Genomic DNA, 15,597 nt, shown 5'->3' with positions numbered 1-15,597 from the left:
AGAAGGAAGACCAAAGTGTGGACACTTTGCCCCATCTTAGAATTGGGAACAAAATACCCATGGAAGGAGTTACAGAGACAAAGCTTGGAGCTGAGATGAAAGGATGGACCATCTAGAGACTGCCATATCCAGGGATCCATCCCATAATCAGCTTCCAAATGCTGACACCATTACATACACTAGCAAGATTTTGCTGAAAGGACCCAGATAGAGCTGTCTCTTGTGAGAATATGCCAGGGCCTAACAAACACAGAAGTGAATACTCACAGTCAGCTATTGGATGGATCACAGGGCCCCCAATGGAGGAGCTGGAGAAAGTAACCAAGGAGCTAAAGGGATCTGTAGCCCTATAGGTGGAACAACAATATGAACTACCCAGTAACCTCTGGAGCTCATTTCTCTAGTTGCATATGTATCAGAAAATGGCCTAGTTGGCCATCAGTGGAAAAAGAGGCCCATTGGTAATGCAAACTTTATATGCCTCAGTACAGGGGAATGAATGCCAGGGCCAAGAAGTGGGAGTGGGTGGTTGGGGGAGTGGGTGGTTGGGGGAGTGGGTGGGGAAGCATGCGGGGGACTTTTGGGATAGCATTGGAAATATAAATGAAATAAATACCTAAAAAGAAAATAATTTCCCTGGTTCAGCAGTGTAGTATACTGAGACTGCTGTAGCCATGGTCCAAGGTAATCGAGCTTGAAGTGGCAGCAGAACTTGATGTTTTTGCCTGATATTTCCTTGCTATGTTCAAATTCCTCCCTTTTAGAGTGGAAATGTTTATTCCAATGTGTAGTAGAAGGATATAACTTTCTTTTCCACTTTACAGGGACTCCCTGTTAAGAGTTTGCCTAGGTTCTTAGAAAAGACTTTGGGCTTTTGAACAATGTTAAGACTATTAAAATTAAGGAGAATCTTGAAGTTGGACTGCATAAATTATGAGATGCACATTAGTCTGTAAAGGCCAGGAGCAGAATGGTATGGATTGGAATTTAAATGCCCCCTCTAAAGGCTCATATGTTTGAACACATGACCCCCAAATGGTAGTAGAGTTTAGAGTTTTGGTACATCATGGAATATTTGGAATATGGGACCTGACTTTGGGAAGCACCTCAGTATAGGTAGGCCTTTAGTGGTTGTACCCATTTCTGCTTCTTGGTCTAACTACTATGTAAAGAGGTATCACATTTCATTGCTATCATGGATGCTATGAAGCAAGCCCTCAGAAATTATGAGCCAAAATAAATATTCCTCCCTTAAGATATTCTGTTAGGTATTTTGTCAGAGTAACAAGAAAAGTAGTTAATACATTGCTTCTATTAAAAGCTCCTAGTTATACCAACACTAGTGGATTTAATAACCTCACGTACTTTGGGGACAAGTCAAAATGTACTTGATAATCATGGAAACCTGGGATAAAAGAAAACAGTCATGAAATTCCAAGTGAAAAAGGGGAATGATCAAAAACTAGTTCAAATTTCAATAGAAATGAGAAAATTCAGCCTTGAAAAGACTAGTTTACATCTAAGGAAAGTAAGAATGAGTTAAGAGTGTGATGCAAAATGTTAGCAAAGACAAACATCTCCCACCCCTCTTTCATATGACTTGACAGATCTCAGAAAAAAAATGGGATCTATTTTCCTTCCCTTATTGTATCTAGGTTATATAGAAAAGATGCTTGACCAACAAGGTGGAATAAAGTTAAGTTCTGAAAATTCCAAAGCTAAACTTTGAGGAAATAGTGTTTACCATTATCTCTTACCTAGATAAGAAGCAATAACTGCTAACCATGTATGTATGTGATGCCACCTTCAATCATCCAGCCAACTAGCACAAGTATAGAAGACATGCCTCCCCTTCACAGAATCATGGCACAGGATTGGTTGTTGTTTTGAGTTACGGGACAAGAGCAGGGGAGTTTATAGTCACAGATTAGAATGACAAGGAGTTTCCAGACCCCTTGTTCAATACTCCCTATATTTCACTATCCAGTTTAGTAATATTTTTGACATTTACGATATTTTAGGTAGTAAGTCATAGATTAATAAAATATATTTCTTACCACTTGTATCAATCTCATTATCAAGAATGGAAGATAGATTGAACAAATCAATGTCATGCATTTAACCAAAGAATTAATACAAAGATGTACAGATGTATTGAATAGAGACTGTGCATGTGCCTATAGCATGTGTCTTAGTTATCTTTCTGTTGTCATAACAATACACAACAACCAAGGCAACTTATAGAAGAAAGCACTTAATGGGAGCTTATAGTTTTAGAGGGTAAGTCCATGACCATAATGGTGGGGGAGATGGCAGCAAACAGGCATAGTACTGGAGCAGTAGCTAAGAGTTCATATCTTGAGGCAACAACCAAAAGGCAAAGAGAAAGCTAAATGGACATGGTGGTTGTTGCTTCAAGATGGTGGCTGTTTCAGCAACAGGCACCCTGACCCTCACAGCAATATCACTGGTCCTATGTCTAGTCACAATAAAATGCTAACATGCTACATTCAATAAAATGTACCACAGTAATACTAATTACATGTGCACCACCTCTTCCTATCAGAAGCAAATGTCTTAGTTACTTTAATTGCTGTGACATGACACCATGGCCAAGGAAATTTATAACAGAAAGCATTTAATTTGAGGCTTATGGCTCCAGAGGATTAAAGTCTATGACCATTCAAGGCAAAGAATATAGCTGCAGACATGGTACTTGAGCAGTAGTTTCAGTAACTGAGAATATACATCTGATGAAAAAGCATGAGGCAAAGAGAGAATTAACTGAAAATGGCACTGGTCTTTTATAACCACAAAGCCCACCCCCTAGTGACTTCCTCCAACAAGGCCATACCTCCTAATCCTTCCACCAAAAAGTTCCACCAAGTATTAAAATATAGAACCTATGGAGGCTGTTCTCATTCAAACCACCACAGAAAGAGAGAGGAGAGAGAGGAGAGATAGAGAGAGAGAACAGGAGAGAGAGAGAGAACAGGAGAGAGAGAGAGAACAGGAGAGAGAGAGAACAGGAGAGAGAGAGAACAGGAGAGAGAGAGAGAACAGGAGAGAGAGAACAGGAGAGAGAGAGAGAGAATAGGAGAGAGAGAGAACAGGAGAGAGAGAACAGGAGAGAGAGAGAGAACAGGAGAGAGAGAGAGAGAACAGGAGAGAGAGAGAACAGGAGAGAGATAACAGGAGAGAGAGAGAGAGAGAGAACAGGAGAGAGAGAGAACAGGAGAGAGAGAGAGGGAACAGGAGAGAGAGAGAGAGTGTGTGTGTTTAGGGGTTTCAGAATCAATCATGGAAGAGATAGAGAAGGTTTTATAAAGGAATTGTTATCTAAATATAAAAGGATGACAGAGTGATAGAACTATACTTTATTCAAATGTATTGTTGCTGAATTACTGGTATCATTAACTCCTCTCATTAGCTCATCTAATGTATGGTTATTAAAATATATAATAAAATTATAATGCTTATTTTCTATGAAAAAATACTACCATATAAGCATATTTTCCTTGATATCCCAATATTTGTGTCTCCAGAAGGCCTTTCAGAAATCTTTTTAATTTGTTACTAATGTTTGAATAAAAATTGTGAGTCTAATGATAAATCAAAACATCCTGAAATGTCAATATTTCCTTCATCATGAATAGGTTATCAACATGCTCTTCTGTTGCGGCCGTCCAGCAGTCCGCAATGCGAACGGCTCAACTGAGGATGGCAGTTCGAGCTGAAAAGAGAGGAAGCTAGACGGGGCGGGAGAAAGAACGAGGCCAAGACGATTTCATGTTCAAGGCCCCCCTTTACTAATTCCAACATTCAGTTATAAAGGAAGGGGGAGGGAACCCGATTTCCCGCCAAGTAACTCAGGGTCCAGTAGCAGGACGAACACGTGTGTGCCTCCAAGCAGCAAAGCGACAGGGTCCAGCAGTGGCCGTGGCAGAACGAATGAGCAGGAAACTCCACCCTTGAGCAAGCAGGTTCCAGGCTGGGGGAAGGGAAACCACACTCTTCAATAGAATTTTCATAGATTAAAATTCCATTGCAGACCAAGGTGTACCACTGGATGTTCTGTGGCATAAACATTAATGGATGATCTGGAGAGCAAGGTAAATTAAACTCTAGGTAAAATAGCCAATGTTCAGCCACAGAATTGATACACTGTTACTATCTGTGAGGATGCTGTACCTGCCATTGGAAAAAGGTACTTAATCATCATCCAGGGGCTTAGATCCATGCTGCCTAAATCACCAACAGAAAAACAGAATTCAGATTTTTTATTCTGTTGACTTAGTGTGGAGTCCAAGTCTTTTAGAAGGCTATCAGTTTAGGGAAAATCAAATTACACCTGGAAACAACGTCTGGGAAAAGTTTTGTGGCTTAACCTAGGAACTGAAGCATTGAAAGCCACAGGAAAAGATATAAAACAGATATTTTAAAGATTCATCACACAGCACTCCCCCACCAAAGCTAACAATGATACTAACACATAAATACAGGCATCTGACTGCAGACAGAAGATGGTATACTCTCCCTACCACACAGTGAGTGTTGAAATGCAGGTCAAGTTCACTTGTGCTTTGCCACAGAGAAGACCATTCATAGGAAATGCATCCAAAATCAGAAAAACCAATGGAAAGGCATTTTCAAACTTTCTTCTAAGTCTAATCACCTGTCAAAATTTATGAATGAGGTCTTTGAAACCTTTAACACAAGCTCATGTTTTATTTCTTAAGACAATTAAACACTTCCATCTCTTCCATTTCTATGTTCAACCAGGTCTTTTTTTGTTGCAAAATTTGAGACTGTTCTAGTAAAATGTTTATACAAAAGACATATTAAACATTTGTTCAAAGATATATGTAACTCCATAATATGAATCAAGGTGGCTTTCCACTTTAATTTTGAACACAGACACCAATAAGAGTCTGTAGTTTTGCTTCCTTGCTTCTTAATTTGAACCAATTGTCATTTCCTCTACAACAAATTCTATGGGGCAATTTCATTTGGATAAATGAAAAATATTGTATTCATAATTATTCATAATATCATTGAAGTCCACTCTGAATTATTTAGGCCATAATTAAGAAGTTGTAATGCCAGACCAAAAAAATGAGACATAAATAATTTTCCTGAAAACTTAGAAAATTACAATTTTTTAATGTGAATCTCAGTAAGACATTGAAAGCAGTATTTTTATTTCCCTAACAGCCCAATCTATTCTGAATAATGGTTTCTTAAAGGCTGAGATTCACTAATGTTCACATGCTCATCCAGAAAACTGGAAAGTTGACATTTTCTCAAAAGATAAGCTGCGAGGGAAGAAAGCTGCGTGGCTCTGTGGAAAGTCAGATGTTATTAACGAGTGTGGGCTGCAGCTGTTACACATGAATCATTGTGAGGAACTCAAAGTCTCACTGTTCAGTGCACAAAACTATTAGTATAATTCAGCCTCCATTAAGTGGTGGAAAGCTGGCAATGAACCAGCTGGATGGTGGGACACAGTTATCATAATAAATGGGATTTCTCTCTGGTAAGACAGACAGATATGTACCTTCCCACAAAGGCAGACTGAAGTTATTAAATATAAGGACTGATGAGATAGCTTTGGCCATGTTCAAAATAAAACTTTGTGAACAGTTTTCATTCTTTGATAAGGAGAAGATCTAAAAGTAACTTAAGGAAATAAAAAAGCCTCTGTCCTGTCTACATTGGTAGCACCATGAAAATTATTGATTTCATAACCCCCTCAAATTATCAATAATTTAATATTTTCAATATTATAGTCAATAATTATTGTTATTTGGAGCTAGGGTATCATATACATTAGTCTGATTTTAAGCTCTCTATGTCACCAACAATATTCAGGTCCTGCTCCTCCTGCCCCCAACACCCTAGTACTGGGACTATATGTATGTATTGAACCCAGGGCCTTTTATTATAGGCAAGCAAGCATTATACCAGCTAAGCTATATCCCAAGCTCCTAGGATTAACCTTTAACAGAATTTCTGCTTATCTCTCTTTTCTATCTCTTTAATGTCTCTTTCCTATGGGTATGTATATTTATGTGTATGAATGTGTGTGTGTGCATGTATGTGTGTGCGTTTGTATGTTTGTGCATGTTGAAGTGTATGCTCATCCATCTTTTCTCCATCAATGTCCACCTAAGTTTTTGGAGACAGGATACCTCACTGAGCCTGGAGCCTGATACTTTGGCCAGCCTCACTGGCCAGGAAGCCTGTCTCTGCTTCCCCAGGGCTGGCTTTAAAGACATGTACCTCTATGCTCATCTTTTTACATGTGTGTTGGGGATCTAAACTCAGATTCTCATGGTTGGATACCAAACACTTCACCAACCCAGCCACTTATCATACATCTTTTAGAGAAATTGATAAAGCAAAAGTAATTTTGCAACTACCTTCAAAACAGCAAAATTTTAAGCAGTGATAAATAATAGGAGAGTTTTCTAAAATTATATCTTTGTTAATTTAAACCATAACAATAGAGTTACCTAATATTACAGGCTGAAATATTTTTACTGATATGTTATTTGATCCCAACAAAATTCTATCAAGTAGATAGGATGAGTGATATTTTTCCATTTATAAAAGAGCTTATGAAAAAAATCTAAAAATAAACATGTTATCAAAGGGTAAATAACAAAACAAGTTTCCAAAGGCTGGACTCTGGGCCATTCATGCTTATTGTAAAGAATAACAACAAAAAATAAATGACAAGCCACCTCCACTATCTTCCTCAGAGCACAAACAAGCAAAAGCATTTCATTTTAAAAGCATATACTACCATGGAAAATGCTTTTCTTGTAACCTGAAACACAGTAGTTGTTTAGAGAAGAGAATCTTTGGGGAATTTTAGGCAGCACTGAGGGAGAAGGTAGGAGGTTTCCTTAGCATTCCCCTCCATGGAACCAAAGCTTTTTTCTTATCAGGGCACTGCAGAAATTGTTAGCCTAGATAAAGCATTACCTTTCAAGGAAGTATGGAGCAGGCTGGTTGGCTTCTTCATGCCTCCTTAGAGTTCTGACAAGCCCTGATTAGCATGGAAGTACAAAGGGTATTTGCATCACCTAATTACAGTGTCATGTATTGCCTGAACCTAACTAACAAAATAAAAGCTCCAAATCCTCATGTCTACAGAAAATATTTGGAATGAAAGACCCTGATGTACAAGAAGTTTTCTAGCTCATTCTGTAACTATCCCCAAGGGGATTAATTAAAGAAAAACACATAATAGATGAAGCATTTCCATTTTAGAATTTTTAGGCCTCATATACATCTCCAAGTAGAATAGGGGGTGGAGTTATGGTAATTTTCCTCTTATGCAACAAAGCCCTGAACTGTGCTAAGACCAGCAGCAGCAGCAGCAGCAGCAGCTTCCTGCCATCCCAGGAAATAATCAGTTTCTCATGAGCTCTTTTGCAGCCATAGCTGCTCCTAACCTTAAGAGAAAAGCTTGATGTTAAATGATACTTTTAAATCCATTTATTATGAGTAGCCAAAGGGCTTCATATAAACAAAATATATTTCCTGTTGACAGTTAAGCAGTAACCAGCAAACAACATTTGTTTCAAGAAGGCAAATTAACATTTGTTTCAGGAAGAAGCATATTTTATATTATTTTGCTTTGGGGCTGTAACTAATTCCAAATTCCAAATATTATGCTCTTATATAAAGGTTATAAGAAGGTTGTTCTTTTAAGAAATTGAGAATGAGCAAAACCTCCTAACAATGATAATAAAAATGGAAATAAAAAGTAATATGGAAGAAAGATTCTACCGTTTATTGCTTTCCCTTTTACAAAGAAGTTAGTCGGACATTCTGTTCCTTGAACATAGCAGGCATCCTGTGTTTCCTGTTAGACCCCTAGGGAAGTTTGTAATTATGTCCATCGTTATGACAACAGAAAGTAACAAGTGAGTCCACTGGTAAGCAACATAGATCAGGACCGAGGAAGAAAATTAGAAAACAGAGGTGGCATTATATTTTAGCAAAAGAAGTGCAGTATGCAAATCAACTGTTTTTAAAGTCCTTTCATTATCCTGAAACAGATTAATGGGGGATCATGTTAACCTCCCAGATTACCAACAACAGAATAAGGTCATTTTCAGTGCTGCTGAGATGGTACGAAGATGATGGTATAGTACTGAGCATAGCTGCCTTTCAAAGGTAGTGAGAACTTGAAGACATAGTTTACATAATGTGGTCAGGAAAAAAATCTGGTGTGGTCCAGTTTTCATATGAAGCACAGTTGACAATATTTATCAAAAGGCTTCTGCCTTTAATTCTCTAGCTGAAATATAAAAATTGAGACATAGTATATAAAAAGATTCATAATAATACTAAATTCACCCCCAATGGAGGAGCTAGAGAAATTACCCAAGGAGCTGAAGGGGTCTGCAACCTTATAGGTGGAACAACAATATGAACTAATCAGTACCCCCAGAGCTCGTGTCTCTAGCTGCATATGTAGCAGAAGATGGCCTAGTCAGCCATCATTGGGAAGAGAGGCCCCTTGGTCTTGCAAACTTTATATGCCCCAGTACAGGGGAACGCCAGGGCTAAGAAGAAGGCGTGGGTGGGTTGGGGAGCAGGGCGGGGGGGAGGGTATAAGGGACTTTTGGGATAGCATTTGAAATGTAAATGAAGAAAACATCTAATAAAAATTTTAAAAAAATAACACTAAATTCAAGTGACTTCTTGTATTTTTCAATCCAAACATTACATTTAATGGTACTGAGTACTTGATACAATGGAAGAACTTTTAGTCAACTGAAAAAAATCCAAAAGGGGATGAAAGGAGTTCCAATATAAAATATTTAATAGGACTTCTTTGTACATGTCTGTCTGTCCGTGTGTATTCATATATCAGTTTGAGGGAGTGGTATACAACCTGTGGTGGTTTGAATAGAAATGGCCCCTGTAAACTCATTCATTTGAATGTTTGTCACTATTAGGAGGTGTGGTCTTGTTGGAGTAGATATGACCTTATTGGAGGAAGTATGTATCTGTGGGGGCAGGCTTTGTAGTCTCAGATACTTAAGCCTGGGCTTGGTGGCATACAGTTTTTTGCCTATTACCTTCAGATCCAGATGTAGAACTCTCAGTTCTTTCTCCAGCACCATGTCTTCCTGCAGGCCACCATGCTTTCCACCATAACAATAATGGACTAAACTTCTGAATCTGTAAGCCACCCCCAAATAAACATCTTCTTTCATAAGAGTTGTCATGGTCATGGTGTCTCTTCACAGCAATAAAGTCCAATCTAAGACAAAAATGCACACATATGCATGCGTGCAGAGGACAGAGGTCTGTGCCAGATGTCTTCTTCTATTGCTCTGTACTTTATTGTTTAAGATGATACCTCTCACTGAATCTGGAGCTCACTTCTTGGCTAGAATGGCCAGCCGGCAAATTCTTCAGACTTTCCTTGTCTCTGCCTCCCCAGTGCTGGGATCATAGATGAACACTGCCATGATTGGGTTTTTAAAATAGTACTAGGATCTGAATTCTTGTTCTCATACTAGTGAGACAGGCGTTTGGCCCACAGAGCTCTCTCCAGACTCAAGAATTCTTATTCTTAATTCTTCAAATATCATCCAAACCCTCTTCCTTTTAAATTATAAAATTTGTTGACAGTGTCTAAGGAAACAATCTAAATGTATATATAAAAGTCAAAGCCAGGAGTGGTGGCACACACCTTTAATCCCAGCACTTGGGAGGCAGAGGCAGGCAGATTTCTGAGTTCGAGGCCAGCCTGGTCTACAGAGTGAGTTCCAAGACAGCCAGGGCTACACAGAGAAACCATGTCTCAAAAAAAAAAAAAGCCAAGAAAATTATTTAGTTCATTTCAAGTACAAAATTAATGTAATTTATATATTGCATATATGTGTGTGTATATATACATATATACATATACATATACATATACATATACATATACATATACATATACATATACATATACATATACATATACATATACATATACATATACATATATATATATAATACTTAAGTTTTTATTGTGGTTTAAATAACAAATGTCCCCCATATTACCATGTGTTTGAGAACTTTCTCTCCAACTAGTAGTGGTGTTTACAGAGAATATGGAACCTTTAGGAGGCAAAGTCTTGCTAGAGGGAGTAGGTCATTGAGGATGGCTCTGAAGTTTGATAGCCTGGCCCCACTCACACGTGAAGTTTATTCAAAGGAAGTCTAACAGCTTTCAAGATGATCCAGTTGTGGCAATCAGGCTGGCAAAATGACTTTGTCAAATAGCAAGTCATTGGGCACGGAAGCTCAAAGGAACAAGGAACATAGAGCTCAGAATCAGAGAGGGATCCCTAAGGCAACTATCTTGAAGTAGTTGTGGGTAGGGAGAGGTATGAATAGTAGCAGGAGAAAAGCCACTGTGTGCAGTAAGGGATGTGTCAGTGCAACCTGAGAGAACACACCAACTTTTTTTTTATTAGATATTTTCTTTATTTACATTTCAAATGCTATCCCAAAAGTTCCCTATACCCTCCCCCTGCCCTGCTCCTCTACCCACCCACTCCCATTTCTTGGCCCTGGCATTCCCCTGTACTGGGGCATATAAAGTTTGCAATACCAAGGGGCCTCTCTTCCCAATGATGGCCGACTAGGCCACCTTCTGCTACATATGCAGCTAGAGACACGAGCTCTGGGGGTATGGGTTAGTTCATATGAACACACCAACTTATGAAGCACAGGGTACTCTGCTATGGTCAGGAAGATAATGCACAATCCATTCTCTGTGCTCTTTGTATGTGCACATCATCTGATCATCTGTGAGTCCCATGAGGGAGCACTGCAGACCGTACCTTTGATTCACAGTAACCTAGCAAGGCTGTTGCAGCCGTAGTGGCCTTTGAAAATATCATTGAATGAGTTGATTCCACTTCAATTTGAATATTCCATTACCACATGTGCTTTAACCCAAATTGTTTACATTTAATCATACCTATTGAGTCCCCACTCCCAGGATGTCTATATCTAGCAATCACCTGCAAATGGTGCAGGAAACAAACACACCCACATCATCACAACCCTTTCCTCCACAGAATAGCCCTCTCCAACAGCCAGCCAAAGAATACAAAAATTTAAAGCCATTTTTAAACCTTGATAACGAAAAAGAGAAAAGACTTTGTTTTTACTGATACTCAACCCTCTGCATTATGCAGATATGAATTATAAAATTGAGTTTTAATTTTTCTTTGTGCTAGTGTTTTTTTTTGAAATGTCCTAAATCCATAGTCAAGGGAGAGTCTTATCCATTCCAAAGTACCAATCACTAAAAAATTTACTCTGAGTTACAAAGATGAGAATTCACCCAAATGTAGGAACCTAGGGTTTCTAAACAGAGTGCAGGCAAGGGTGATTGTAACTTGCAATCCCTACCCTATGTAACTACTCTTGCCTTTTATCCATCTAAATGACAGCAGTAAATGTTAATACTTATATAATACATTTATTGTAAGTGCAAAAGACCTCAAAGTCTGAGTACTTATAGGGTAGACTGTTGAAAATACAATTGTAGTAGACTTACAGAAAACATTAAATTTAAAAAAAAAGAAACACTATTAGAGGCTAAATAAAGAAAACTCATTTCTACAATATAAATGCCTCAGTGACTTACCACAAGGTTTATTTCTTGTATGTGCCACTCAGAGATCTGGATTTCTTCTTCTGGCTCTGCCATCCCCAAAGCCTCCAAGTTCTGCATATTACACACACACACACACACACACACANANANANANANANANANANANATATATATATATATATATATATATATATATATATATGATTTTAGAAGTTAAGAGATGCTTCCAACCTATTCTAATTCAAAATAATTGTGTATAGATACATGTTTACACCTAGGTTTTCAAAATAGGTCAATATAAAGGAAGACACTAGATAATTAACAATACCAAGAATAAATTTCATTGTTGAGGAAAAACAGCAACAACAATTATAACAAGGTTGATAAATGACTGAAATGTTATACCAAAGGTCAAATGACTGAAATGTTATATTTTTCAGGTCAAGACACTATGACCTACGTCTGATTCCCTCAATTTTCTCAGTGCCAAGTAAATCTTTAGTAGTTGTTAATATCCATATTCTGTGACCAACAGTGTCGGTGTTGGTAAAGAAAATGTTGTGGGAGTATTGAAATAGTGATTTCCTCATATATCATCAAAGCCAAGGGTGGCCATGCAACTATTAGCATTGGTCTTAGTGCAAAGAGGCAGATTATTGACTCCTATACATTCTCTGATTTGAAAACAGTTAAGAAACTCTAAGCCATGGATATAAACAATCTCTTACCTTGATTGTATATTAAATATAACACAATCAAAAGCTAATCTCTGTACAGATCAAGTCTGCTACAGTCTAGAGAAATTGATGGAAAAGAAAGGTGAAAATAATCTTGGGGTGTGAAATTTGTGCAATATTTCCTTGTTTTTGAAATGTCCCTAGTATGTTTTGACTCAAGAAGTATAAACACCTGAACACCAGTTACCTCAAATGTAGGCGATAAGTCCTAATCTCTAGCACATCAGATATAGATATACTTGAAAACATGTTTTAAAGACGTGATTAATATTAACTGAGGTCATTAGGATGGGGCATAATCATATGGATCTGTCATAACAACTAGGACACAGAAAGAATAAGTCATGGAAAGATATCGTAATAAGACAATTATCAAAAACCTAAGAAGGCTCTTAGAAAAAATAGACACTGTAAATAGTTTGATTTCTAACTACTATCCTCCATAATAGAGATGGGAATTTTTATGATTACTAAAATCCTACACCTCAGCATTTTCATACATATGTTCTCCAAAATCCTGGAACTTTGGGGTTTTTTCTCTAGAATGGTTTAGGAGTATGTATCATGAACCAAAACCAATCATCTTTTGCTAACATAGTACATAGTACATCCTACTATGCCTTGCAGACATCATAGCAGACTCAGAGTGAATTGAAGCATAAGACCATGTTCCCACTGAGAATCACCTGTGCTGCATTATCTGGTGATAAAAACACCAGAGGGATCATTCATCTTAGCACACGTGGCAGCCTGGTCTCAGTGGCAAGAGAACATTCTGCAGATCTCCTGTGAGTTTGGATCAGAGAGATCTTGTCTCTAGAGCAAATGTCTCTAAGTCACAACTTAGTAAGTCATGGTTCAATACAAAGAACCAAACAGAGACTGGGGAAGAGAGAGGGGCTGAGGATTTTGAACCTCTGTTACTTGAGGTAAGTCTTATTATTTTGTCTTCTTGCTGCCCAATAAACCAAAAGCAAAATCCCCCAAGTAAAATATTACTTCCCAACATGGCCACATAGAATTCTTACTTCAGCAGATCCTCCTATTCATAGGGGTTCCCTGTTCATTTGGAACCACTGCACTCTATCACAGCCTTGAAGACTCACAAATTCCAAAGCTCCTTAACCATGAAATCCTTATTAGAATTGCTCATGAGCACTCTGTGACACACATGTGGGGACAATAGCTTTGAAAAGAAAGTCATAAAAAGCTCTCACTAGAAAATGATGACACATACAGATATACATAATAGAGGTACAGACTAAGAGAGCTGACATCCTCTGCCTCTGCCCTAAATAACATTTAGATGGTTTGACCAAAATTCTGTATTTTGCATAGCCAAATATATCACCTTTCCTTTCTCAAAAAGGATATTTTATCAAGTTTTTCTCAACTAAACATAGCACACAAAATACTAAATCACAAATTCAGCAGTTAGCCATGTTACTTATTTCAAAAGACTTTAGAATTTGAAGTACCACTCTTCTGAGCTGGGTTAAGAGGCCTGAAGATCAAAGAGGGAACCTTCTGGAAACATGATTTGACTCCTTATTCCTAAAAGAGTCATACAGGTCAGTATAGTTCTGTGAAAAGAATGGCAGGCTAGAAGCAAGTTGGCTGTACTCATTATCAATTTCTTAGTTTTGTAATTGTTTATGTGAGAAACAATCAACAAGACCATGCACATTTCACACTGAAAGGGCCTGATCCAAGTTGGTATGAAGGAAAGTGGGAAGTTAGCCTTTTCTAATGAATTGTTAGTTCATTTGTTCTATAATTTCATTTGGAAAATTTGCCTACCAATAGTAAACATACAACAATGCAGATATATTTGGTATGTGACCGTAATGCTAAATTAATTTTATTGATTTAAAAATAATTAATTTTAATTTTTAAAGACCTTGACTTTAACTGTTTATTCATTGTTATCTGAAAAACAGATATCATCAAAGATGAAAAGTAGTTTCCAGGTGATTACCACAGAGGAATAGGCAGAATACTAACAATTTCTAAATGAATGAGATTCAGTAGCCTCATTATTCTCAATTAACTACAAAGCTCAAGAAGCAAATTATCCACCTGCCATAGATGTTTACTTGAGATTTAAAGGAGCTTAGCGGTAAGATGGAACTGTCCCATTTCTTGATAAACATGCCCAGTCCACATAAAACATATAAAATACAATCTGGTCAAAGGAAATTCTCAAGCATTTACTACTGCTGAGGAATGAGCACTCTGGTTAACGCCTAGACATCAAACTGCAGTCACTCACTTCCTGGAAGTGCATCTTATACTCGCTACTAGCTGGATTTTCCATTTTGGTATTTTAAGCCTTCTTTTGGTGACTGCCACTTGTTAGGAAAAATAAAATGGAAATTCAACACTTAACAAACCAATTTACCAGGTGCCCTATTCTAGGCAGTAAGAATCCACCTGAGCTATGTTGTGGATAACTATCCATTCTCTGGCTCCTTGAAATAGGGCTGCCAGGAAGCTTAATCCATGTTGGCTCAATCGGCCTCTGCTTTGGCTTCAAACACAAGTAAAACACTGGCTGTTACTGGACAAGCTTTAGGAGACGGTAAATGCTTGGCAGCTTCTGAACAAGCTTGTTCTCTTCCCTGAGTAATAGCAGTTCTGTGGAACAGGATGAGAACGAAACAATAATGTTGGGTAGCTTATGTGCTAATCTTTTAAAATACAGATGCTTGGCGAAATGCAAAAGAATATTCTCTGATTTATTAACTTCTTACAGTCCCCGAACTTTGCATATTAAAAGGGCACTTGACTTAAAATGAACTTCTACTGAAAAGGAAATGGCAGTCATCTTTCCAGAAGAGAGAATGTTGGAGTCATCAGAACAGAATTGAATGGAAACACTATTTGAAATGACTGCTGCCTTCACCAGAGAGAGTCATTAACCTTTACATAAATTTATGGTCTTGGCTTATTTTCCAAATTTAGATTTCACCAGGACCAACAGAACACATATGAAATAGCAGCCTCTGTACAGCATCAGTATCTGTTTTTAATTTACTTTGCCATCTTTTACTTACAGACAAAAAACTGTGGAAGCAGAAATTCTATAACTTGATGTTTCCCAGTGTCTCCTTTATGTTTATTTCTTTCAGGCAGTAGGCCTGCTTCCAGGCATCTAGATAATAGTAATTATTTCCCCCTAGTGCAAAGTGTGAACCAACCTCTTCTACT

Source organism: Mus caroli, chromosome 12 (genome assembly GCF_900094665.2).
Source record: "Mus caroli chromosome 12, CAROLI_EIJ_v1.1, whole genome shotgun sequence".
Lineage (NCBI taxonomy): Eukaryota > Metazoa > Chordata > Mammalia > Rodentia > Muridae > Mus > Mus caroli.
The sequence above is the reverse complement of the archived record's forward strand: the minus strand, read 5'-3'. Positions refer to the sequence as shown.